The sequence below is a fragment of the Chelonoidis abingdonii genome, chromosome 3 (genome assembly GCF_003597395.2).
Source record: "Chelonoidis abingdonii isolate Lonesome George chromosome 3, CheloAbing_2.0, whole genome shotgun sequence".
Classification (NCBI taxonomy): domain Eukaryota; kingdom Metazoa; phylum Chordata; order Testudines; family Testudinidae; genus Chelonoidis; species Chelonoidis abingdonii.
Genome location: NC_133771.1, coordinates 135,375,639 through 135,400,360, shown reverse-complemented (window position 1 = coordinate 135,400,360; position 24,722 = coordinate 135,375,639). Strand labels below are relative to the sequence as shown.

General features: G+C 46.5%; 1 long non-coding RNA gene across 1 annotated transcript in view; it reads right to left on the bottom strand.

Annotated features, from left to right (window-relative positions):
• Positions 1-19,178, bottom strand: part of LOC142046593 (uncharacterized) — a 782,351-nt gene extending 763,173 nt beyond the window's left edge. The window contains exon 1 of the long non-coding RNA XR_012655583.1: positions 18,684-19,178. This is a non-coding gene — a long non-coding RNA (uncharacterized LOC142046593). The remainder of the gene's footprint in view (positions 1-18,683) is intronic.
• Between the last annotated feature and the right edge of the window lie 5,544 nt (positions 19,179-24,722).

The following is a 24,722-nucleotide window of genomic DNA, read 5'->3' as shown; positions in this document are numbered from 1 at the left end:
ACATAGCCATGGGTTTATTTTTGGAACTGTGGGGTCCCTCAAACCGTTCGGAAAGGGAAATCAAGCTTTAACAAGCATGAGGTTAAAGCAATAACATCAGTAGGAGTGGTGATGTTTAAAACAGCCACTTCTCTGACTTTCAGTGAATTATCCTGTGCCTGGGTAGAAGTAGAAGATGCCTCTGGGGATGCTTACAGAATTCAGTAAACCAAGATATGCAGCCCACAGAGTGTGTTTATTTTTCAAATGGTAAGACTTCCTGCCTCTATGGCAGCCCTGGGAGGAAGTCCTCTAACTTTGGAAAGTTTCAACATTTTTCGGATCTTTGGTTTAATAGGACATTTGGATCTGGAGTTCTAATAGGGACCTTCAGTTCAGGCCCAACTCTAGCCAACATCCATTCACCCCCACAATTAAAATCAAACCTACAGCTACACGGCTGGCTAGCAAACCTATATGTAGGGTCAGGGCTTTGTTAATATTTATTACTGCCTTGTGTAACATTGTTACTGCCAGAATAGTATCAAATGATGCAGAGTAGAGAGAAGTCACACTGAGTAGTATCTTATCTTCACTATATTTGGCTATTTCTCTGACCGGAGCCAGGAGTGTCTTGGGGAAAACAGGCCTGATACGAAAGATTGAGACATGTCAGGGAAGAGCCAAGGGTAGCTTTAAAAACATCTCTCTCTGCATTTAAAAAGAAAAAAAATGGCAAACTAGAAAGAGACACAAAAAGCTTCCCCCACCCAGTTTGAGGCCACGCCTGCTGCTTGAATCACAAAGCAGCAGAAGAGCTAACAACCAAAATCTTGCTAGTCAACCTAGCCTCCCACACAGTGCGTAATTTGTGGCAGGGCTGAGCCCCGGCACCTCTAAGGTTGGCAGTTCCTAGCCCTGGCCCCCCTAGGCTTGGCGCATCAGTTATGAATGTAAAAGAATTGCTTGAGCCCTGGCACCTCTTTCGTTACAAATTAAGCACTGCTTCCACACCCAGTTGAACAGACTCAGGATTCCAGCTTTCATGGGTTCTTATCTGGTCCCATCACCAGCACCTCACAGTCTGTATTGTATTTAGCCTCACAACACTGCTGTGAGGTAAGTGCCATTGTCCCCATTTTACAGAGGAGCACCAAGAAAGACTAAGGCCCAGATCCTTAAAGATACTTAGGAGACTAGCTGTCTAGCCCGCTATTTAGGTGCCATGGCTATTTTCAAAGCTGCCACTCAGCTGCCACTAACTTCATAGGTGTCCACATCCCCTAGATGCCTACATTTCTGGCAGGTGGCGTTTGCAATGCCACCTAAGCGCTGACTCCACCTGACAGCTAGCAAGCTGCTCAGAGCCCTAGCTCAAGCCAAAGCAGAATTCTCAAACTAGGTGCCCCCCCACAAACACACCCCTGTCTTGTCAGTAGGGCCTGATTCCATAGGCGTGCTTAGAGCACACCTGTTACCTGCCAGCCCCTGTATCAGGAGGGCTGGAGGCAAGTCACTGATAGGTGGAGGGGAAGCAAAGCATCCCTACAAAAGACACACAGGAGTACAGGGCAAAGTAGGGTGAGGTAAGAGAAGTATTGAGCAGGAGACAGGCGGTTTTGGCTTCTAGGGTGTAGGCTGCCTCAGCAACTGAGCTGGCTTAGGTGCTTTGCTCCACGAGAGGGTTCACCACAGAGGATCCGGAGCAGAGGGAGGTGCCTGTCTCAGGCCCATCAACCAGGCATCCTAGGTCAGCTCCTTAGGTGCCTACTCCCATCTTCTCTCCCCCTCTGTCTCAGCATTTCACTCCTGGCTCGCTTTGGTGGCTGCCAGCTTCTGAAAACTCCTTCCTTAGATGCCTACATCTCCCTGTCTACAGTACGGGGAGCCTGGGTGCCGAACTCAGGGCTGAGACTCCACTGGCCATCAGGACACCTGGGCATAGGCATTTCAAGGTTCAGCAGAGCAGCACCTAACTACCTTGGAGGGTCTGGGCCCAAGGTCACCCAAGAAGCCTGTGACAGAGCAGGGAATTCAATCCAGTTCTGCCAAGTCCCAGACTACTGCCCTAAGCATTGGACCATCACCCTCTTTGCATGAGAACGAGGCCCATTCTCAGAAGGAAGAAGTGACCTCACAGGTAAAGCTGCTGAGCACGTGCACGGCAAATTTTGTAGTTCCCCACAATTCTTATTGTGATGTCAGCTGAGCTGTGAGTGAGAGAGAGGGAGATTGTGAGTCCAGCTCCTGATTTTGCTGGCTTTTCGGAAAGGCAGAGTAAGCACACAGCTATGGCTCTGGCAAACTACTTTGCATAGCTTTGAAGATAATTTGCATATCTCAGTTTCTAATGTGTCAGACACCCCACTTTTCAGCAACCATTGCCTCATTCTGGTGGCCCTACCTGTCTGCGGATGGAACTGCTACAGGAGCTCATCACAGAGATATTTTTTATAATTATTTGATTAACATTATTCACATAGCTGCAGTGGTTAGTCAGATCAATGAGCCTTCCTCCTGCAGAAAGCCCAAAACCAAACCCGTTTATAAAACCTCAAACTGCTGGATGATAGCTGAGCTGCCTGCTGGAGCCATCATGAAGAATCCCCTAGCTACCACCTGAGCTGGAACAAGAGCTGTACCAGGGGAAAGAATTGTGCCCAGGCCTGGAAGGTGTCCAGTCTGAGGAAAAAACTTACTGAAGCATCTCTGAGGGTGAGATTATCTGTATTCTGTTTGATTAGATATAGATTTGCACATTTTATTTTATTTTGCTTGGTGACTTACTTTGTTCTGTCTGTTACTACTTGGAACCACTTAAATCCTACTTTCTGGATTTAATAAAATCACTTTTTACTTATTAATTAACTCAGAGTATGTACGAATACCTGGGAGAGCAAACAACTGTGCCAACAGAATTTGCCATCACCTGATTTCTCATGAGCTGAGTTACGTGGTCCTATTAAGGCACTCAAATAAAATGCCACAGTTCCTAAAGCATTTGCTAATTGTATTTTAAGCAAAGCACACTTCTAAATTGAAAGACATAGTATCAACCAGAACGACAAGCAATCAGTCAAAAAAATATTAAAAGTAGGTTCTTTCTATGCATTCCCTGGAGTGCCTCTTCCAATTTTGAGGCATTACAATTACATTGTCTTAGCTTTTAAAATGCTTTGTTCCTCCCCAATTGGTGTGTGAAAGAACCACGCAAATACCAGGAGAAACTGGCTAGCTAAAAAGACAGTACAGAGGAAATAGTGAAACTCATTATACTGAAGTGCACTCTAATGCAAAAAGTAACAAACTGGAAAAATAGAGAAACATAATTTGTTCTAATTTTGCAGTTATCATGAACTGTACATAAAAAATGTCAGACTGAAGTATGACTTTAAAGTTGACAGCGCTTCTTTGAGACTGCCAAGTATTATAAAAAAGAGGCCAGAAATTACATTGAAATTGAACACTTTAATTGTCGTCAGTTATTTCCAATAATTGAAATGATTAGAGAGGAAGAGATAATGAGATCACATTGGCTTTAACTATACACTCCTAGATAAAAAGTAGAATCATTCTGTTTGAAAATAAATAATCTTGCTTCTTCTGGAAGCACACCAAAGAGCAAAAGGTGCTTTGCAATGATACCCAGCAACAGCGGAATGCAGGACCTATGGAAATGAAATTCTGATGCCTACGAATAGTTCTAAATCCATCAGCTAGCAGTGGTGGTGGCCAGCTAGCTGACCTCTGTGGGCTGTCCTGTGTATAAACATGTTATAACTCCATGCCAAGAAAGTAATACCGATTCTCATTGGCTGATCCTTACATGAGCCTTCCAGTAAAGTCAACTCTGCATAGGTGCAGGGGTCTGCCTGTATAGGTCAGATTGTAGGAATGGGGCCTATAGTTACCATTTTAAACATTATACACAAAAACAAAAGACCCTTTCCCTCTCCTCATGTCCCTCCCTGCCCATAAAAAGGCACAATCTCCATATTAGCAAAGTATGACAGAAAGAAATTAGCATTGACTTTTAGCTAGACTACCTGAATGGCCATGATAGGAACAATGGCCATTGCTGCCATTCTAAATAGACAGCTTCAGAACAACCATATGTGATACAACTAGCAACAGTCCTATTGGAATACTGTTTGGCAAACAGTCAACCACAGTTTCACCGCCACCACTCTATCAGCAAGGGAATTGCCAGCTATTTTGTGACAGGTCTTCCAGTGGGTAAGCAGCCAGAAGGGCAAATATGCTGAAAAGTAGTTGACCAAAGGGAAAAGAAACGCTTCTTCAAAACAAAGAACTAGAATTTACATCCTGATGCATTTTACATCTGTCCCGCTCTCTGTCACTTGGGTAGGTGGCGGCTCTGCTTGGGTTGCCACCCATCCTAGATTTCACGCTGAGGAGGTTAAGTCCCAATCCCTGCAAGCTCTCCTGTCCCAAATGTACTGATTGTATTGATGGCATCCCCGTGGTATGACACAGCAATGCATTGCAATGTCATCTGTGCTGTCCTGATGGAGCATGAGGGCAAAATGAAAATGTTGGGATGTCCTCCCCGCCTTGCGATGTTTCTTCGGAGTACCCAGGAGTGTGTGGCACCTTGCTCCCACCTGCCCTTAACTTGGGGAAGCTTGTCTGTGCCTGCTGTGGGTCAGCTCCCCAACTCCACTGGCCATGGGCCACTCAAGCATTTCCCTTTCAGCCTATGCAGAGTCCACTGTCCCTCTGCCGGTTAGTGTTAGGCACACTCCAGCCCTCCGAGCATCTCCTTGGAGCATCCAGCCCCTGTGCCACTGGCCGCTCACAGTCTCCTCGCAACCCCAGATACATCCAAACAGTCATTTGAACTTTACTCATAAACTGGAACACACAAACCCCTCCTGCTGCGTGTGCTTTTCAGCAGATTTCACAGTCTCATCTCGACTTTTCACTCTTGATTAGTTGCTGGCTCCCTACGCAAATGGGCTTGTAGTGTGACACACACAATGACCAGCCAGAGAGAGAAGCATCTACTGCCTCTTGCCTGAACAGAACCTGTCCCAGGCATGTCACCTCCTGGTGATGGACAGTGGGCTATTGGCTCTCAGTAGAGACCTTTTATTCCACCTTCCGGTGAATTATTATCCATATACTTGACCTGGGGGGAATCCCTGTATAATGCTGTGCCCCCCGTGCTCTCTGCCAGTTGGCACAAAGAGGTTCCTGGATCAGGGTGAAGTTGCAACTTGATTATTTATCCTGCAGCGCACAGACAGAAGGGTGGTTTCTGAGTCCATTCCAGCTTGAAAACAGATTGTCTGATGCCACAGTGCAATGGATTTGCCATGTTACTTCATATCCTGGAGCATGTTGTGTGACTGAAATAGAAATGGGGTCAGTGATTACTCGGGCAGTTCTCAGTCACAGCCAGCATATACTGATATGGCGGGTGGACGGGTTACAAATATTTATCCTCTGGAAAAGAACTTATTGAAAGTTCTAGCAGGACACAATTCCCAGGCCAGTTAGAACAAAAGTAACTAGGCATGGACTCTTTCAGAATTGAGTGTGTTCTTTATGGAGGCTAATATTCCTAGCATCCGGCTATCTGGTCCGAAATGTGTGTGACTAGATAGTTCTACATCTAAATAAGGGATATGAAGGCTCAGGCAATAGTGGCCTGACAGATTTTTTTGTGTCAAGAGTGTGCCACACATGGGTGGTATGGGCGACACAGTGAAGATATTTGAGGGAGAAGGGGTCAAGCAGTCAATCAAGGCTGGAGGAGCCAATGGAAAAGGCTGACAGTGCACTCTGGTTACAGTGGATTGGTCAAGGGGAGCTAAATTGTGAGAGGCTTTGAAAATAAGCATGAGACGCTTGCATGTGATCCAGTGGAAAAGGGGGGGCATCACTGGTAGGACTCAAAGATGGGGGTGATCTGACAGAATGACAGGCTAGGAAGGTGACCTTAGCAGCAGCATTCTGACAGGACCTCGGCCAGGGTGCAAGGTTACAGCAGTTTAAGGCTAGAAGGGAGAAGGTTGCAGTAATCAAGATGTGCGCTGATAAGATTCTGGTTGGGGTATGGATGTGAATAGAAAGGAAAGGCTGGGACCCCCCTCCCAGCTGTTGTGTAGGAAGATGCAGCAAGATTTAGCAATGGACCAAAAATATGGGGCTTGAGAAAATGGCTGCACTCAGCCATGTGAAAGACACATTGGAAGATACAGCTCCTGCCCTGCAGTCCCTCACAGCATAAACAGGTAGACAAAGACTGGAGACAAAACACACCAGGAATCCCACAGGATGAGGCTAACTTGGCATTTCTTTCTGTTTGGTTGTTCTGCATTTTAATAAAGGGTTGCTAGAAACATTTTTACTGGTATGGTTGATGTTTGTGGGCTTCCCAGAGGTGGATTTTAAGGCAGGATTTGATTGGTTTGATATTTTGTCAGTTGATTTGGTTACAGCTGAAGCCTGTGACAGAGGCTGCTGCCTCTGCAGGGTCTCCAGCTGTGTGACAAGTTAGATGAGGACAAGCACTAAGTAATAAATGACGAAAGCAGCTTTGCAGTGATTCATTGAACTGTGTGGCAAAACCCTTCCTCACAAGAGAGGAAGATTTAAAAGTTCCTTTAAAATTAATCCTGGAGGGTGACCAAAACATCTTTGACTGACACTGAAAATCACATTGAGAAAGGGGAGAAATAGAATATACTCGATACTGTCACAATAGCCAACAACTCTCCTTAGTCAGGAGTCCAACTTCTCAAAGGGCTTAGACAGGAAACGGTTAACATCTCTCAGCCAGAATATAATGTGTTGTACTACAGAGATGTAATTATTCCTTCCAGATACAGGACATTTCTAGCATATATAAACCCTTTTCTGAGCCAACAAGAGCTGTGGTAAAAATTCCTGATCAAAAACAGGTTCATGACTGCGTGTCTGAACAAAAGAGTTACTGTACAGCTTGCATAAACCCCAGGAGGGAATGGGAGTAGGGGTGGGGAGTGTGTGTATATATATTTTCAATGCAGAACCAAATTAATACAGAGCTAAATCTGACATTTAAACCCACAAGAAACTGGGCAATTCAAAGATATAGTTCCCTCAGCAATCTAAACAATGCAAATATTTCTTTATAAGTCTGGGTTGGCTGTGTGGTGGTATAGCCTAGACAATGCCATATAGTGTGCTTTATTATGTAGTTATGTTGAATAAGTGCAAATCATAAATAGCCACAATAGCAAAAAGTGTTCAGTTTGGGTGCCTAAAGTACATCCATCCATATCTAAGCCACTAAGTATAAAAGGCCTGTTTTTTAAAACTGTTGAGCATCCGTAGGTTCCACTGAAGCCAAAGGGAGTTGTGGATGGTAAGTACCTATGAAAAAATTGGGCATTTATATGTATGCCTAAATATGGACGTTAGGTATAGACATTTAAACACTTGGCCTGTTGCCTGGAAAAAGTTACATGAAATGTAAATTGTGTAGGACATTGACAACATATTAAACAAAATCAACGAATGGGTGTTTTTCCAGTCCATCAATGTCTGGATAAACAATAATCTGGTTGAAATTCTATCCCTGTTGAAGTCATTGTGACTTTTGCCACTGGCTTCCATGAAGCTAGGATTTCACACACTATATATGATGCTTTCCTTGCTTTTAAAGCAGTAATGGATTCTTAGTATCCCTTAGATGGTGGACAGCTGTGTTCTGCACAGGCTGACATCTCCAAAGACTTGGCTTCATTACAATATTCGATTGTGTTTGAACCTGATGTCTGTGAAGAGTCAAGTCAGGTAACACAACGCTAGCAATCAATGTAGAGTCTGGCTGGGGTTTAACAGCTAACACAGAACTGACCATTAAGGTGTGATGAACAGTGTGTCTGCGAACTCCACTCTTTACAGCCATGTTTGATCAGGGAAATATCATGCAAGATAGCCAAGCCCCAGGTGGCCCTCACAACCAGGTACAGTGCATTTTAATTTTATTTTAAATGAAGTTTCTTAAACATTTTAAAAAACTTATTTACTTTACATACAACAACAGTTTAGTTATATATTATAGACTTACAAAAAGAGACCTTCTAAAGACATTAAAATTTTTACTGGCACCCAAAACCTTAAATTTGAGTGAATAAATGAAGACTTGGCAGAGCACTTCCGAAAGGTTGCCGACCCCTGCACTAGAACATAATGGGTCTTCTCAGGCAGCAAACCCAAATGCTTCAGACCTTGGTTGACCTACAGGTCCAAAAATCCCAGAACTCTCACCCTCTGAGAACTCCGTGGTAGCAGCTCCCGCCATCTCCCAACATACCATGTGGCATCACCAGCAGCATCCTTTACTCCCACCATGCCATGCTTGGGGACAGCAAGAAAAACCACATCCCTGCCCTCTGAGAACTGTTGTTTGTGTATGTGTAAGCACAACGGCCTACATTTGTGCACTGAAATGGGCAGAAATGTTTGCTGCCTTTCCAATTTTAAAGTTCTATTCCATTAAGCTACTTTAAAAGTTAGTATGGCATTGCCTGTTGTTTTATGCACGTCGTTTTTCTGCACTGGTTTTGCCACTCAATACATTTCAATATCTTTCTTAGTTCACAACACATATTGCAAGATGCATAGTGTTACTCAATGCACCCACTACTTGTAACTGTACAGCACCGCGGAACTGTTAGGTTCAGGAAAGCAACCAGTCATACTTATCAATGTACAGCAAGAACCATGTAATTCACAGCTTCAGTAACACACAGAGTCTAGTATTTATCAATGGACAGCAAGCACTGCATAATTCATAGCTTCAGTAACACACCATGGTAATATTTATCAGTGCACAGCAAGCACCACATAAATCATAAATCCAGTAAAACACACCATCTAATATTTATGAATGTATGGCAAGAACTGCATAATTCATAGCTTCAGTAAAACACACAGTCATAAATGTACAGCAAGCCTCACATCATTTCTAGCAACACTAAAGCTTCAGGCCCAGCAAACCATCCCGTACAGAAAACAAGTGAGGCTGACCAATCTAGTGCTCTTTCAAAGCCTGCCTCAACTGCATAGCTCCACACTGAGCTCTTGTGCTGACCCTTGTGTTGGGCTGTTCAAACTCAGCAGCCAGCCACTTCACCTCCACCCTGATGGCAGCTTTCCTCCCTTTGCCTCACAGCTGTTACATAGGATACACCACACAGCTGTAACCTTTGGGATATTGTTTTCACTGAGATCCAATCTAGTGAGTAAACATCACCAGTGCCCTTTCAGTCTACCAAAAGTCTATTTAAATGTCATTCGGCAGCTGTTGAGTCAGTAGTTGAATCTTTCCTTGGTGCTGTCGAGGTGGCCAGTGTATGGCTTCATGACCTGGGGAGCAAGGGCTAGCCTGGGTCCCTCAGTTTCACTATTGGCATTTCAACATCACCAATGATAATCCACTGGTCAGGAAAGAAAGTGCCCGCTTGCAGCTTTCTAAACAGTCCTTTGTCCTTAAAGATATGAGCATCATGCGCCTTCCCTGACCAACCCACACTGATACTGATGAAGCGTCTTCAGCGACCCACCAACACTTGCATGACCAGAGAAAAGCAGCCCTTTCTGGTGATTCACTCTGTGGTGAGGTGAGCTGGCGCCAAAATAGGGATGTGTGTGCTGTCTATTACCCCATCTCATTTCAGGAGCCTCATTGCTGCAAATCCATCCACTACATCCTGCACATTGCCAAGAGTCACAGTTCTGAGTAGCAGAAGACAATTAACAGCCCCCCCCCCACTGTGGAGTCTCCAACAAATGATTTTCCACTAATTGGTAACAAACTGGCATGACAGGCTTCTAGAATGTGATTGCTGCTCTCTTCTCCACTGTCCATGCAGCTCTCAATTTGGAATCCCTGTGCTGGAGGGCTAGGGTAAGCTGGCAAACAGATCTAGGAATGTTCCCTTCTGCATCCAAAAGTTCTGCAGCCTCTGCTGATCATCCCAAGCCTGATTACAATAGGATCCCACCAGTCAGTGCTCATCTCTTGGGCCCAGACCTAGTGTTCCACCAGCTGCAGCTACTCCATGATTGCCAACAACAACTTTGAACTGGTTCTCACTAAGTCCAACAGCAATCTGTCCTAGAAGAAATCCTTATGTCCCCCATTGGAGCAATGCCTCCTGCAGGTCTGCCAATATAGACTTATGTGTCCTGTATTTGCATTATTCATGGGAATAGTGCAGAGCTCTGTGGGCTCCAAGCTTCTGTCAGAGATGGCAGAGACCAAAAAGTGCAACAGGAGTTTGTAGGATTTTAAAAAATATGTGGGCTAAGGATGGTATTATGGGATGTAGAATGATGCATGCTGGGAACTTCACTCCTGGCTCCCAGAGATACCTGCATGACTCATTTCTACCCCACAACACATTGCAAAAATTCCCCAAAAGGCATTGCACCAGGCAGTAGTGCAAGGCATACTGGGATACCTACTCATGATACCCTGTGTGATGGACCCCCCCACATCTGGGATGCCACCTGATGTGCTGGTGTTGGGGTCCCAGTGGTTTTGCCCATTCCACCACCCTGGGCTTCCTCATCCTGGTCTTGCTGTGCCAGGCCCTCAAGCACATACGCAGGGAAGGCCACACCCAGCTGCAGACACAGACCGAAATCAGCACTGTGTGGGAAGAATCAACGCATGGATTTACTCAACACTCATGTGCACACCTCCTTTGGGGAGTAAACCCAAAATAATATTGTTTTGCACTATATAGAAAAAATCTGCACAGTGCAAGCTCATAGAAATCACCCTCTCCCTCAGTGTGAGGAGAGATATACACAGCTTCTTGCCCCCCAAATACGAATTGCACAAACTGGGTTATGTTATAAGCAAGAAATAAGTTTACTAACAACAAAAGGCAGGAATCCTTTGTTCCCAGTGGAAAAATACCAGCAGTGTCCAAGGTGATATTTTGTACCAGGTGACCTTATCACCTGACCTTGCAGTGTTCAAGCAACCATGAAATACGGTTTATTTGCAATGCGCACTGGAAGGAACTCCAGGGAAGATGAGAGATCCACATCTTCAAAGATTCACTGTCTTTTCCTAATGGCCCATTAAGGCTGATTGCTTACTGTCTGATGGGCATTTCCCCAGCTACACACACAGTTGTAATTGTTACATAGTCAATATTCCTAACTTCAGATACAGAAATGATACAGGCACACAAATTGGATAAACATACTCAGCAAATCATAGCCTTTCCAATGATATTTCACATAACCCAGCTTGCATAAAATATATCCCTAGTCAGGCCATATTCATATTGTAACAGTATTTCTATGAAGAATGTGGTGTGTAACATCACACCCTGCACTTTGCATCGACACAAGCGCTCCTGGTGAGTACGTGCAGCACCGATGGAAGCAGTCCCAAGTGATATACAAAACTTCAGCAGCTGTGCACCAATGTAACTTGTGTTAACCAAAGTCTGTAGTGTAGACATGACCTGAGACACTGGGGAATAGAACAATACAGTTTGACTGACGGACAGAGAAGCTTTTTAACTGGTGGCTGTCCCAGTCTTGCATCCTCTGCGGATTGGGCACAGAGAGGGGAGCATGTAACACACACGAACTAGTGGGTAATAGCAGGGTTTCATCAGGAAATGTCAATCCCTTGAACCTGAAAAGTTTTGCGAAAATGTATCAGGTTTGACAAACTTCAGTGAACCATAGGCAAGGGTCCAATGGGTTCAGGTTTCCCTGCTGCAGGGGATCTGGGCCTGCCCTGCTAGGTGGACTGCCTCTGGGTTGGGGTGTTCAGTGCTTCCAGGCTGCAAGATGGAAGCCCTGAGAACCCTGGCTCAAGCTGGGGCTCTCCATGCCTCCAGGCTTCATGCTGGGAATCTGGGAGCCTGGAAGTCCTGGATGAGCTTCCAGATCCACAGTTCCGTGGCATCCATTTCATGAAGACTGGCCCAGGCTGGGAACCCCAGGGCTTTCAGACATCTGATCCCTCGGTCTGCCCAACTCCCATATTTTAATTATTAATAGTGTAATAACAAGGAAAATGAATTACCCTTCACAGCAAAAGAGAGAAAAAGGCACTCAGGTCTGATGGTAACAAGAGCCATATAAGTACCGTAGGTAGGTTAGATTAGATAATCTTGCTTGCTGTGGTCTTGAGAGACATACAATAAACCCATTCTTCGGTGGGGCGTGCCACTGCTGCACAGCACCTGGAAGCCAAAGCATACCATGCATGGGAACTCCATTAGGTGCTATCAGCAGACACTGCCCATAACCTGAGACTAGTCTGCAGGCTGGAAAGATGATCTTTCACAAAGGCTATGTAGTCTCCCATCTTGGCTCCATGGATTTGTGCTAATGGGACTCAAACTAGTGCACTAAAAATGGCTGTGTAGACTTTACCTTGTCATTGTGCCTCAGGCTAGAGCTTGGGCTTTCAAGCCTACCCACTCCCATAGGTTTCTGAGCCCAAACTCCAGCCTGAACCACAATGTCTTCACAGCTCTTTTTAGAGCACTAGCATAAGTCTGGGGACTTAGGCTGGGAGACTTGCTCTCAGATGCAGTGTGGATGGACCCTTAGTGACTCACCTAGGGTGAAATTCACTCTGGTGCAAAAAGCTTCAGTTAAGTCCCACTAAATCCTTCTCTCATGAGTGTCATTATATTTAGTGTTTTTCTTAAAGCCCCAGCTCTTGGAGTCATGTGATGATGTGAGAATCTCCATTTTAATTTTTTTAAAAAGTAAGTTTAGAGCCCTCACAACTGTGGGGAAAAGCTAGAAAAAGTGATGTAAGTGCACCCTAAAGGTTCGAAAACCAAAATGAAAATGAAAGAACCCACAATTTATTATTTTTTAAAGTACTATATTGTGATTTTAAGCCAATCTCATGATTTTGGAACAACTTGACTCATGGATTTTGAACACCTGGGGTTGGCGATACTGTTGTGGGGGGTGGGGGGCCTTTCCTGACCCTCTGCACAGAGCTGAATATCCCCCACATGAGTAATAAAATTAATTCCTTCCTTCCTTCCTTTTTGGCCTGAGGGCCACATTGGGTTTCATAAATTGTATGGAGGGCTGGTTAGGGGTGGGGGGTGTGGCCTAGCCCTCATCTCCTATCTGCCCCCTCCCCGCCCAGGACTCCTGCCCCATCCACACACCCCCACCCCCATTCCCTGTCTCTGGACCCCCACTACCCCATCCAACTCTTCCTCTCATTCCTGAGAGCCCCCCCCAGACCCCTACCCCATCCAACCACCCCTTCTCCCTGTCCCCTGAGTGCCCCCTACTGCCCCATCCAACTCCCCCTCTTTCCTGACTGCCCTCTCCAGGACCCCTGTCCCCATTCAAACCCCTGTTTCCCCCTTGATGCCTATCCACACCCCTGCCCCCTGACCACCACCCCCGAACTCCCCTGCCCTCTATCCACCCACTGCCCCACTCCCTGCCCCCTTACCATGCTGCCTGGAGCATCAGTGGCTGGCGGCACTACAGCCATGCCACCCGGCTGGAGCTGGGCCACACCACCACCACCACGCAGCACAGAGCACTGAGCCAGGCTGGGCTCTGCAGCTGTTCTGCCCCAGAAGCTCACAGCTCTGCCACTCAGAGCATTGTGCTGGTGGCAGAGCGAGCTGAGGCTGTGGGGGAGAGGGGACAGTAGGGGAGGAGCCAGGGGCTAGCCTCCCAGGCCAGGAGCTCAGGGGCTGGGCAGGATGGTCCTGTGAGCCAGATGTGGCCCGTAGGCTGTAGTTTGCCCACCTCTGCCTTGGAGTCTTAAATTACACCAATCCTGCAGAGAGAATTCCACTGAATAATAAATCCCTGTCTAAACCCCCAAACAAAAAAATCTTCATTGTGTGATACAAAACATGCTAAAAAAAGGAGTATAGAAGACCAAGTGAGAGAACACAGTAGTCCTGCAACTGCATTGAGAGAGAGAGAGAGAAAGAGGACATCAACAGAATAGCAAAAAGCTAGCAGGTCCATTCCCCCTCATTCCTCAGTGGCTGCACCTATGACTCCCTTCCTGGAGGATTTTACAGAGCAGTTTCTCACACTGCTCCACTGGCAGGGATGTGATACTTCTAGGGGCTTGTCTAAACTTCAGCAACAGTTCCATAGGACCACTTCAGTGTAGACCCCGCCTACACCGACAGGAGGCTTTCTCCCATCAGCACAGGTAATCCACCTAGGGAGACCAGATGTCCTGATTTTATAGGGACTGTCCCAATTTTGGGGTCTTTTTCTTATACAAGCTCCTATCACCCCCCAACCCTTGTCCCGATTTTTCACATTTGCTGTCTTGTCACCCTAAATCCACCTCCCCAAGAGACAGTAGCTACGTTGATGGAAGAATTCTCCATCCACCTACCACTATCTGTACCGAGACGGAGTGACATAATTACCCTGATCTAACCCCCAGTGTAGTCAGCGTTTAGGTAGCTGGAAGAATGCTTCAGTTGACCTAGCTATCACCTCTTGGGGATGTGGATTAACTACAGTGATAGGAGACCCCATTCTGGCTCTTACTTGAACCTTTCAACATTTGCTGCCATAGTCCTCAGGCACATTGTGTAACAGAATGTGGAAGGCAAAGCACTTCAGCACTGTTCAAAGTAACATTTAAAATTCAGCACTTGGCCTCTTCCTTTTGAAAACCAGCTTTAGCCCAAGCAGTGTCAATTTAGAAGATTCATCAAGATGTGCAGTAGCTTTAGAGGCACTTTCAAGGCTCTTGGAGCTAAAATTAGAGCCACCAGCTGTGTTTTGGCTTGGGAGCGAATGCACATGTGGCATTTCGGGCCACTCCTCTGCTCTGCCTAGCTCATGATGCTGTTGAGCAAGCAGGATACTGAAATATACAAAAATTATGCTCTCTGAGCAGACAGGCAGAGCATAGGGATGATATGGTGGGTGAAATTGACTCCACTGAAGTCAACAGCAAAACTTCCATTGACTTTAGTGGGGTCAGGATTTCACTCATAGTCTCTATACAGACCAGAGATAACAGAGAAACCTAGTAGTACTTGGGATTTGCTATTGGGAACCCCATGCACAGACTTTCAGCTTAAAGGGGGTGTCTCAGCTAGGCAGATAGCTTCTTATTGTTTAAGGGATGAAATTTGTGTCCCCCCCCAGATTTTCAAGCCCCCCAAAATCGGGCTTAAGTGAGATGTCAGCAGTGCATAGTACTTGTGCTGACTTGTTGCACAGGAGTGGATTCATCCTCAATGAACAAAGGGGATTCAGAGTAAAATGTTAAACAATCAAGAGCCAGTTGTAACTTTTACAGGTCCAAAACTGATTTCCAAAAGATACTAGCACGTGATGATCTTAAGAATTTTAGAAATGCCCCCTCTAGCCACTAGCACAAGTGCAGTAAAAGGTGGATCTGAAAACTGTAGTATCTTGAAGGATGTTAGACGCTGGGTGGATCATAGCTGAGTGAGGAGTTGGCTCACATAACCTGACTTGAGTAGACAAACTGGGCCTTGACTCCCATAGCACGGGAATTCACCTCAGGCTATGTCTACATTCACAGAGTTTTTGTGCTGTCAGTTTCACCGGTTATAGTGAACCAGTGAAAGAAAAATGCCGGTTTGAGGATCACTTACTTCCACAGGCATCAGATCGTGTTCAGATTTGAGAGCAACGCACTGAGGGCAGCTATCCCGCAGTGCAGCTATTTCCGTTTTGATAATAGGTCTTGTGGAGGGTGAGCATGGATCATCCTGGGTGCTTGCACAGCCTCCTCTCCCCAAATACTGATCAGCTTCAGTAGCTCAGCACCGCTCGTTTGCTCCGTGAAGCAGCCATTGTTACCTGGCCAGATAAGTGAGCACTTGCCAAGAAAACAGGAAGGGGAGTTTCAAAGTTCCCAGGGCTTTACAGTGGGAGAGGTGGATGTCTGCTTGCCTGGCATCAGAGCAGAGGAGGAATGGAAAACCTGTCTTATGAAAGGAGACTCAAAGAGCTTGGCTTGTTTAGCCTAACCAAAAGAAGGTTGAGGGGGGGATATGCTTGCTCTTTATAAATATATCAGAGGGATTAATATTAGGGAGGGAGAGGAATTATTTAAGCTTAGTACCAATGTAGACACAAGAACAAATGGATATAAGCTGGACACTAGGAAGTTTAGACTTGAAATTAGATGAAGGTTTCTAACCATTAGAGGAGTGAAGTTCTGGAACAGCCTTCCAAGGGGAGTAGTGGGGGCAAAAGACATATCTGGCTTTAAGACTAAGCTTGATAAGTTTATGGAAGGGATGGTATGATGGGATAGCTTAATTTTGGCAATTGATCTTTGATTATCAGCAGGTAAGTATGCCCAGTGGTCTGTGATGGGATGTTAGATGGGATGGGATCTGAGTTACTGCAGAGAATTCTTTCCTGAGTGCTGGCTGGTGAGTCTTGCCCACATGCTCAGGGTTTAGCTGATCGCCATATTTGGGGTCGGGAAGGAATTTTCCTCCGGGGCAGATTGGCAGAGGCCCTGGAGGTTTTTCGCCTTCCTCTGCAGCGTGGGGCATGGGTCACTTGCTGGTGGATTCTCTGCAGCTTGAGGTCTTCAAACCACAATTTGAAGACTTCAATAACTCAGACATAGGTTAGGAGTTTGTTATAGAAGTGGATGGGTAGGGTTCTGTGGCCTGCATTGTGCAGGAGGTCAGACTAGATGATCATATTGGTCCCTTCTGAACTTAAAGTCTATGAGTCTATGAGTTGCTGGCCAGAGTGGAATATCCTCCACAGGCTACAAGCTGTGTAAACAGGAAGAACGTGTCTTCACTTGCACACCACCGCAAACGCACCACTGGTAAGAGCTGTTCACCTCTCGTGGAGGTGGTTTTCTTTTTGCCATGAAACGTCTGAGTTTCATGGCAAAAAGTCATTGGTAAGTGTAGACGCTCCCATGCAAAAGGGAATTTTTCCACTTTAAATGACAAGTGTAGCCATACCCTCACATTCACTAAAGGCAAACTCTTTTTATTCCCTGCCCTGAAGGGAGAAAGGTGTCATTGTGGAAATCCTGGAAGGAGAATTAAAATGTATCTCCTGCAAGAGCCAAGTGTCTGCCTTCAGGGGAATGTGACCTTTGTCTAGAGTTACCAGATTGCAACTGTGAAAAAACAGAACGGGGAGTCGGGGGAGGGAGGTAAAAGGCACCTATATAAAAAAAGTCCCCAGAAACAGGACTGTCCCTTTAAAAATAGGACATCTGGTCACCCTACCTTTGTCCATATGCCCTTTGTCCGTTTGACAGTATGAGATGTGCATTTGTGCACCCTCTATTCTTTGTTTTATCTCTGCACTGCTAAGAGGAAGGATGAACTTGTGGTTAATGCACTGGAGTAGGAGTCAGGAAATTAAAGGCCTGATTCTCCACTGAAATCCATGGTGTTACACTGGCATAAAACACAGTGACGAACCAGGCCCCAAACGTCCAGTTTTAGTGGTGTTGGCGGGGTGGGGGAGGGGGGTTCACTCTGCCTTGGCCTTGCAGCATGACCTTGAGCAAATCTCTGTGCATTGGTTTTACCCATCAGCAAAAGGAGAATAACAATAACAATTGTTTGCCTAATCTCCCAGGGATAAAGGCTTAATCCATTATTGTTTGTAAAGCACATTAAGATCCTTTGGCAGAATATGCTTCAGGAGTGCAAAGTGTATCATCCTCATGGTGCAGAGCCCTGAAAAACTCCTCTTTACTGGAGACATGGGGTCAGTGAAGTGTCCCTTCCTTCTGCAATATGTTATGTCGAGTAGTGATAAAAGCTGGTCAGGTCCTTCGGTGCTGCCTTTAACTGTTTCATACCAAGCAATCTGCTCCTGATTTTATTGGGCTACAGCACAGATATTCATCCACTGGCGGCTTTGGGGAAGCTCGTCTGCCTATTTGGGGCCAGATGTACCATTTCCTTCCCGGGGTAAGGGAAGAATACTGTATGTGAAAGATGCTAACTGAGGTATAAGCACTCAGAAAATGTCCCATAGGAAAAGTGAAGCTGCCATGCAGTGACTGCACCCAGAAGGCCTTTAAGGGCACTGTGTGGCTCAGAGCTCTCTCCTGTGTCTTTGCTGGTTCCTGGAGCCAGCCCTGGCTGGAACATGCCACATGCTGAGAGCTTTTCCTGCCTTTAACATCTCTCCAGGCTCCTGTCAGGGTGGCCTGCCATAAATGGCACTGGCTATGCCTGCAGGCAGGAGGGATAGGGTGGGGAAGTGGGTATGTTGATTGTTTATCCCTGATTTTGTTTCCTATTTTCACCTCAGGTTTATTGGGTGGGGATGACGGGGGACAGGGAAAGGAGAATTATTCTTGCCAGCTCATGGCCTCTGAGAGGTGTAAAATGGCCACTGCTCCTACCTCTCCTCCTCCATTTCACCTTCTCTATGGTAGGAAGAGTGAACTGTTTGTAGACCTCCACTTTCTCTTCTTCCCATTCACTTTGCAGCTGGGCAAGTGAAGGAGAGATCTCCTCTTCATCCACCAAGGGTTACGTTTTCAGGCACTTTCATCTTTCTTCTTGCCGAGTTTTGTTTGGGAAATGGGTGGACCTTGAGTAAGGGTGAATTCTAATGTCTCTTTCTGCAGCTCCTTGCTCACTGTCATTAGGTGCCCTTGAAAGAATGTCCATTACAGGAAGCTCCTTACCAGGCCTGTATCTGACCTTTAACAAGTGTAAGCAGAGTCAGGATAAGCGCTACCCTGACATCTGGTGGTGAATTGTAGGGAGTGTGGAAAGAATTTCAAAAATTTCAAAGACTGTGGAAAGATTTGCATTGGCATCCACCCCCCACTTATCATAAGCCCACAGCAGACAAAATAACTGGGATGGTTATTCTAACAGCTCTGGGATCCCCAATTTCTTTGTTATTGGGGCAGAAGGAAAAAATAGTTTGTCACCCTGATTGTGTGAATGGGGAGCTGTGGGACTGCTTTGTGACAGAAATGACTCAACCTCGGTTGGGTGGTACTTGCTAAACATGGGACATGGGTTCCAAAACCCTATGAATGGAGAGAGGTTGGGGGCTGGTGTCTGGACCTGATGGTATGGGTGCCTTTTGAGGGCCTGGAGCACTAATTGCACATCCTTCTCTCTCCACTGTTAAAGAGTAGAGCTAATTTTGATTTCATTAGGAGTCCATCTAGAGACTGCTGAGCTGAATTCATGTTGGACCAATGGTGCACCAGCACCAGGGCTCCCCTTCTAATAGCTGAAATCACTGAGTGCTGTGTTAACTAGTGGGGGAGTCTGAAGACCTATTGTTGCGTGGCTGGCAGAATGGAGCGGTTGGAGCAGCCCATGGAACAGTGAGCAGAGTGAAGTGGTTTGCAGAGGCGGCTGGAGAAGCAGCACAGCTGGTGTGGAGGAGCTGGTTGTGGTGAAGGCTGCAGTAGAATTTCATGGAGAGGCCCTGGCCCACGTAAGGTGTCCCTTAACACCCTGTGTGGACTTTCCCCCCCATTTCCACCCAGGCTGGGGGCGTAAAACTCTACAGATAAACTCTTGAATTCTGGGGTGGCACTGACCAGAGACTTTTGGGTTGTTGGACTTAAGACCCTAAGGGGAAAAGGACATTGCCAAACATACTTGGAGGTGGGTTTTTGTTTATGGTTTGTGTTATAACCCTGTTTGTGGTGTTTCTCCAATGGGATGCCGCATTGATTCCTTCCTTTATTAAAAAGATTTTGCTAGACTCAGACTCCGTGCTTGCGAGAGGGGAAGTATTGCATCCTAGAGGCGCCCAGAGGGGGTGTGGTATGTAAGTGTCCCAGGTCACTGGGTGGGGCTCGAGCCGGTTATGCATGGTGTTACTGAAACGGAACCCCTGGATACTGAACCCGGCCCAGAGGGGCAGAAGGGTTACACAAGTACTTTGTCCTCTAACTCTGTGTTTATAAATGTATTTTGATCTTATATTTATTTTCAAATTGTGCCCACAGGGGCTCACTTTTGCCTAACAGTTGTTTTTCTTCTATGCATGACACTGCACACCTTGTGCTGGAGACCTTTGTGTCATGCTGTGATTGCTTCCTTGCTTATTTCACTCAAAACTGATATTTGCAGTTTGGTTACCCTTGCATTCTGCCTGTATGCCTTGCCATGCATTTTAATAAGATCCATGTCAATTCCTTCACTGCTTACATTTCCAGTTGGAAAGTTCAGTTTTCACTAGTTCTACATATCCACCATTCTTTGCAAGTCTATTTCTCCCAGTAACCTTGCTCTGACTTGGTTGTCAGTTATCCCACACCTGATGCAGTGTCTAACTAGTGCATCTATTAGCTGTTCATACTCACATGACTTAGCTTTATTACGCAGCTCTATAACATGATGATCAGTGGTCACTCCTGCAAACTAGTTTCTTGGAAAGAAAATGTGTCTTTCTCAAGTGACATTCGTGCAAGTGTGAAAGTAGAATGAATTATATTGTAAGAATAGAAAGAATTAAAGAAATGTTGTCTGCACCTTTAAGCAAAATTGTTGGAATGTTGCAATCCAGGTGTCAGGAACACAGACATTAGCATAGAACAATTGCACTGTTTAAGGGCAATTGGAAAAGTATTAGCCTTAGATCGATACCAATCAGTAAGGAAGTAGGATATGCATGCTGTGTCACAGGTGGTTTTTTCCTGTCTTCTGCTTCTTTGTTCTTTTGTCTAACTCCTGCTCTTTTAGCTGTATAAATAAGACTGTTGAGGCCTTGTATGGCACTCACATATTCTGAATGTTATTGGCGGAGCGCTGCGCTAATAAACAGAGTGGTCTGACAAATTGTGAGTCCTGATTCTAACTTTGACAATTTGGAGGTTCCACCGAGATGGCAACCGTCTTCACTGGGGCTGTGTGATTCCTGACTGTTTTTGTAGGACGACCGTGGCAGCCGGCACCTGGGCACTTGGCCCAAGCGGTCCTCCGCTAGAACGGAAAGGCGCACAGCCACAGTGAAGTCTACGCCATCGAACCTGTTGGTTCCCACTCTGTTCTGGTAGGGATCCGGGATCTGACATCAGGAATCTGGTCAGGTAATTATTTCTGTGTTTTGTCCGGACTGAGGACTGTCCTGTCTCTGTGTCTATCCGTCCTCCCTGTGGAGTGTTTGAGTCTGGGTGCCGTCTCCGTCCGGGATCGGCCGACCAAGGGGTTCCCATCCCCGCGGTCTGAGTGAGTGAAATCTGCACAATCGCAGCCGCACCACACCTTGGGTAAAACCCTTGGTGTGAAAGCAAGGGCGATTGAGGCAGTAGCCTGTGGGCTCCTTTTTGTGTGTGGCACGGGGCATCGCTCTGACGAACCCTAATTTCCTTCTTGTGTGATTGGTGTGTGAAAGTCCTCCTGTATGGGTAACCAGACGTCTAAGCCGGGGCAGTTCCCTAAAGGAACCCCGGCTCATTTTATGTATTTTAGGAAGGGTCTGGATCCTGTAAGTTTCTGGAAAAATGGTCTAGACTAACTCAGGGAGATCCCAAAACTCAGTGGCCACTGTTAGGATCTTGGGACAAGGATCGAGTAGATGTCTTAAAAGACAAACTCGGCCAATCTAAAACTAAATTGGCAAAAGGAGAGGTCGATTGTTTCATGCAATGGTGGGAAGAGGCAAATCATAGATGGACAGAATCAAAACTCGCCTCTCTTAAAGATTCAAATGATAAATTAAAAGCTTTTATTGGAAACCTCCTTCCCACCACTAGACGAGCGCTCCCTTTACCCTGTTCTCCAAGCAAACCCCCCTTCATACTCCTGTCTCGGGGTGGGAAAAGATGAAGAAAACCCCTTGCTAGATTCTGGGGATGAGGATGAAGAAGACGCGTTAATTGGCCTGGCAGCCTTGCGTCGAATCAATAGGCGGCCAGGCGGCCATCCCCCCCAGCACAGGAACAACTGTCAGCAAATCTCCCAGCTCAGGAACAAGTCCCAGAAATCTCCAGTTCAAACCTGTCTGGACCATCCGGTACTGCCGAGGCCCATTCCTCTGGACAAACTCTGACTCGTAAAAGCTTGCGCTTGGGCCTTAAAAATATTCAGGCTCCCCTCCGAATCCTGCATACTGGGGCCAGGACGGGAGTCCCACTTGGAGCTATAAGCCCTGGACTCGCACTGAGCTCCTTTCAATTGTAAAAGGCTTTCCAAAGCCCCGAGAAAATCCTACCAAATTTGCAGAGGAATTTTTGTTAGTGTGTGATACCTATGAACCCTCTGAGCAGACCTCCTGCAGCTGTGCAAGCTACTTGTAACAGCCCCTAGTGAGCATGAAAATGGCTCACAGCAGCAAATTGGCTCGCTGCTGCCGCCACTCTACTTTACCAGACACTGGTCCTAATGCTGAATACCAGAAAAAAGTGTAAGGAACGAGCTAAAAATCTATTTGAAGCCATCCCTCGGGTATGGATTCCTAAAACCAACTGGACAGCCATAAATGCCTGTAAGCAACGACAGGGAGAAAACCCGGGCGACTATCGCACCCGGCTAACTGACATTTTTCTGCAACATTCTGGTATACAGCAACCAGATACAAATGGACAGGGCGCCCTGGCTAGTGCATTTGTTAATGGCCTCCTCCCTGCTATTGGCAATCTGCTAAAACGAATAAGTGTTGGATGGGAGACCGAAACCATGGACAAATTGCAAACAGTGGCAGAGCACTGCCAACGTACTTTAAAGGGAAAGGAAGAACAATCAGCTCAGCAATTAATGGCCTTGCAAATACAGCATTATTCAGGGCAGGGCAAACAATACTGGGGACGGGGACGGGAAAACACCAGGGAAGGGGACGTGGTCATGGGAGGGGACAGGGAACTGGATTTTCGGGTTATGGAGATGTTTGTAATTACTGTAAACAGCCGGGACATTGGAAGAATGAGTGTCCAAACCGGCCTGGTAACTCTGTGAACAGCCAGTTAACCCCCCTGCCAGCATAGCCAGTCAGCCCCCAGCCTTACTTTGCCCTACAACAATGACAGGACACTGGGGAACCTCAGGAAATTTTAGCCCTTTACTACCACTCACTCCCACGGGTGAATGTGTGTTAACTATCAATGATCTTTCTCTCCCTTTCCTTGTTGATACGGGAGCTTCACTCTCTGCAGTTTGTACTACTGATTTGCCTGAGGTTCCCCGCTCGTGAAAAACCATGTCCGCTGTGGACATTACTGGAGTCCCAACTCCTTATCCCCTTTCAAAACCTCTACCGGTCCAGGTTGGTCCCCTTTCTGTGGATTGTGCCTTCCTTCTCTCTGATTCCACTCCGGTAAACCTTTTGGGTCGGGATCTGTTATGTAAGCTTGGCTGCATCATATACTGTTCCCCGGATGGGGTTTATTTACAGATTCCCCAGTCTTCCCTGAGTGATTCTGTAGCCTCCCTGCTGTCTGAAATGTCCCTTTCTACTCCGGTCCCTTGTTGCCCACTGATCCCGTCCCCTGAGCACCTAATTTTGCAGGACCCATCCTCTCTGTGGCCAACCCATCCCTCTGAGGTGGGCCGCTTAAATACTGATCCTGTCTGCATTACTATTGACTCCTCCAAACCCCTGCCTCGCCTGTCCCAGTACTCTTTAAACCCTGAGGCAGAGGCTGGCATTGCTGCGGTCATAACTGCCCTGCAGGAGCAAGGCATTATTGTTCCCTGTTCCAGTCCCTGTAACACTCCTATCCTCCCCATACGAAAAGCTGATGGCAAATCATGACGATTTGTTCAGGACCTTCGAGCCATTAATCGTATTGTCATACCCATTTTTCCTGTCGTCCCGAACCCAGCAACAATCCTGGCTTCTATTCCACCAGCTGCAACTCATTTTACTGTTGTTGATTTGTGTTCTGCTTTCTTTTCTGTTCCGGTTCACCTTGACTCCCAGTACCTCTTTGCCTTTTCCTACAGGGGACAGCAATATACATGGACCACGCTCCCTCAGGGGTATACGGAAAGTCCATCTTACTTCTCCCAGGCATTAGCCCGAGACCTAGCTGACCTTGTTTTCTCATCCGGGTCCACTCTAGTCCAATATGTAGATGACCTGTTTCTCTGTTCCCCGTCGTTATCTGCCTCCGAAACTGATTCTTTAGTGCTCCTTACTGCCCTAGCAAACAAAGGTCACAAGGCTTCTCGCTCTAAACTACAGCTCTGCCAAACCTCTATCACATACCTTGGTTTTCTCCTCTCCCAGGGTTCCTGTACACTTTCTCCCACCCGTGTCCAGGCTATCCTTAGCTTTCCCTGACTTTGCACTCCATGCCAGGTCCGAAAATTTTTGGGCATGGCTGGATTTTGCAGGCAATGGATTCCCCAATATGCCTCCCTTGCAAAACCTCTACAGGAGCTCACTCGACTCTCTGTGCCTAATCCCATGCCATGGCCACCTGAAGCTGACTCTGCCTTTGTTTCCTTCAGACAAGGTTTGGCTTCTGCCTCTGCTTTAGGGCTGCCAGACTATTCTAAGCCTTTTACCCTTTTCTGCCATGAACAATCTGGATGTGCACTTGGAGTTCTCACTCAGGTGCACGGAGGCAAGAATCGCCCAGTAGCTTATTTCTCTGCCACGTTGGACCCTGTGCCCCAAGGCTTGCCCCCCTGCCTACGTGCTGTGGCTGCTGCAGCACGCCTAGTTGAAATGTCTGAATCCCTTGTCCTTCGCTCCCCCTTTACTCTTATGGTCCCTCACTCTGTAGAAACTCTGCTATTACAACGCAATACAAGCCACCTCTCCTC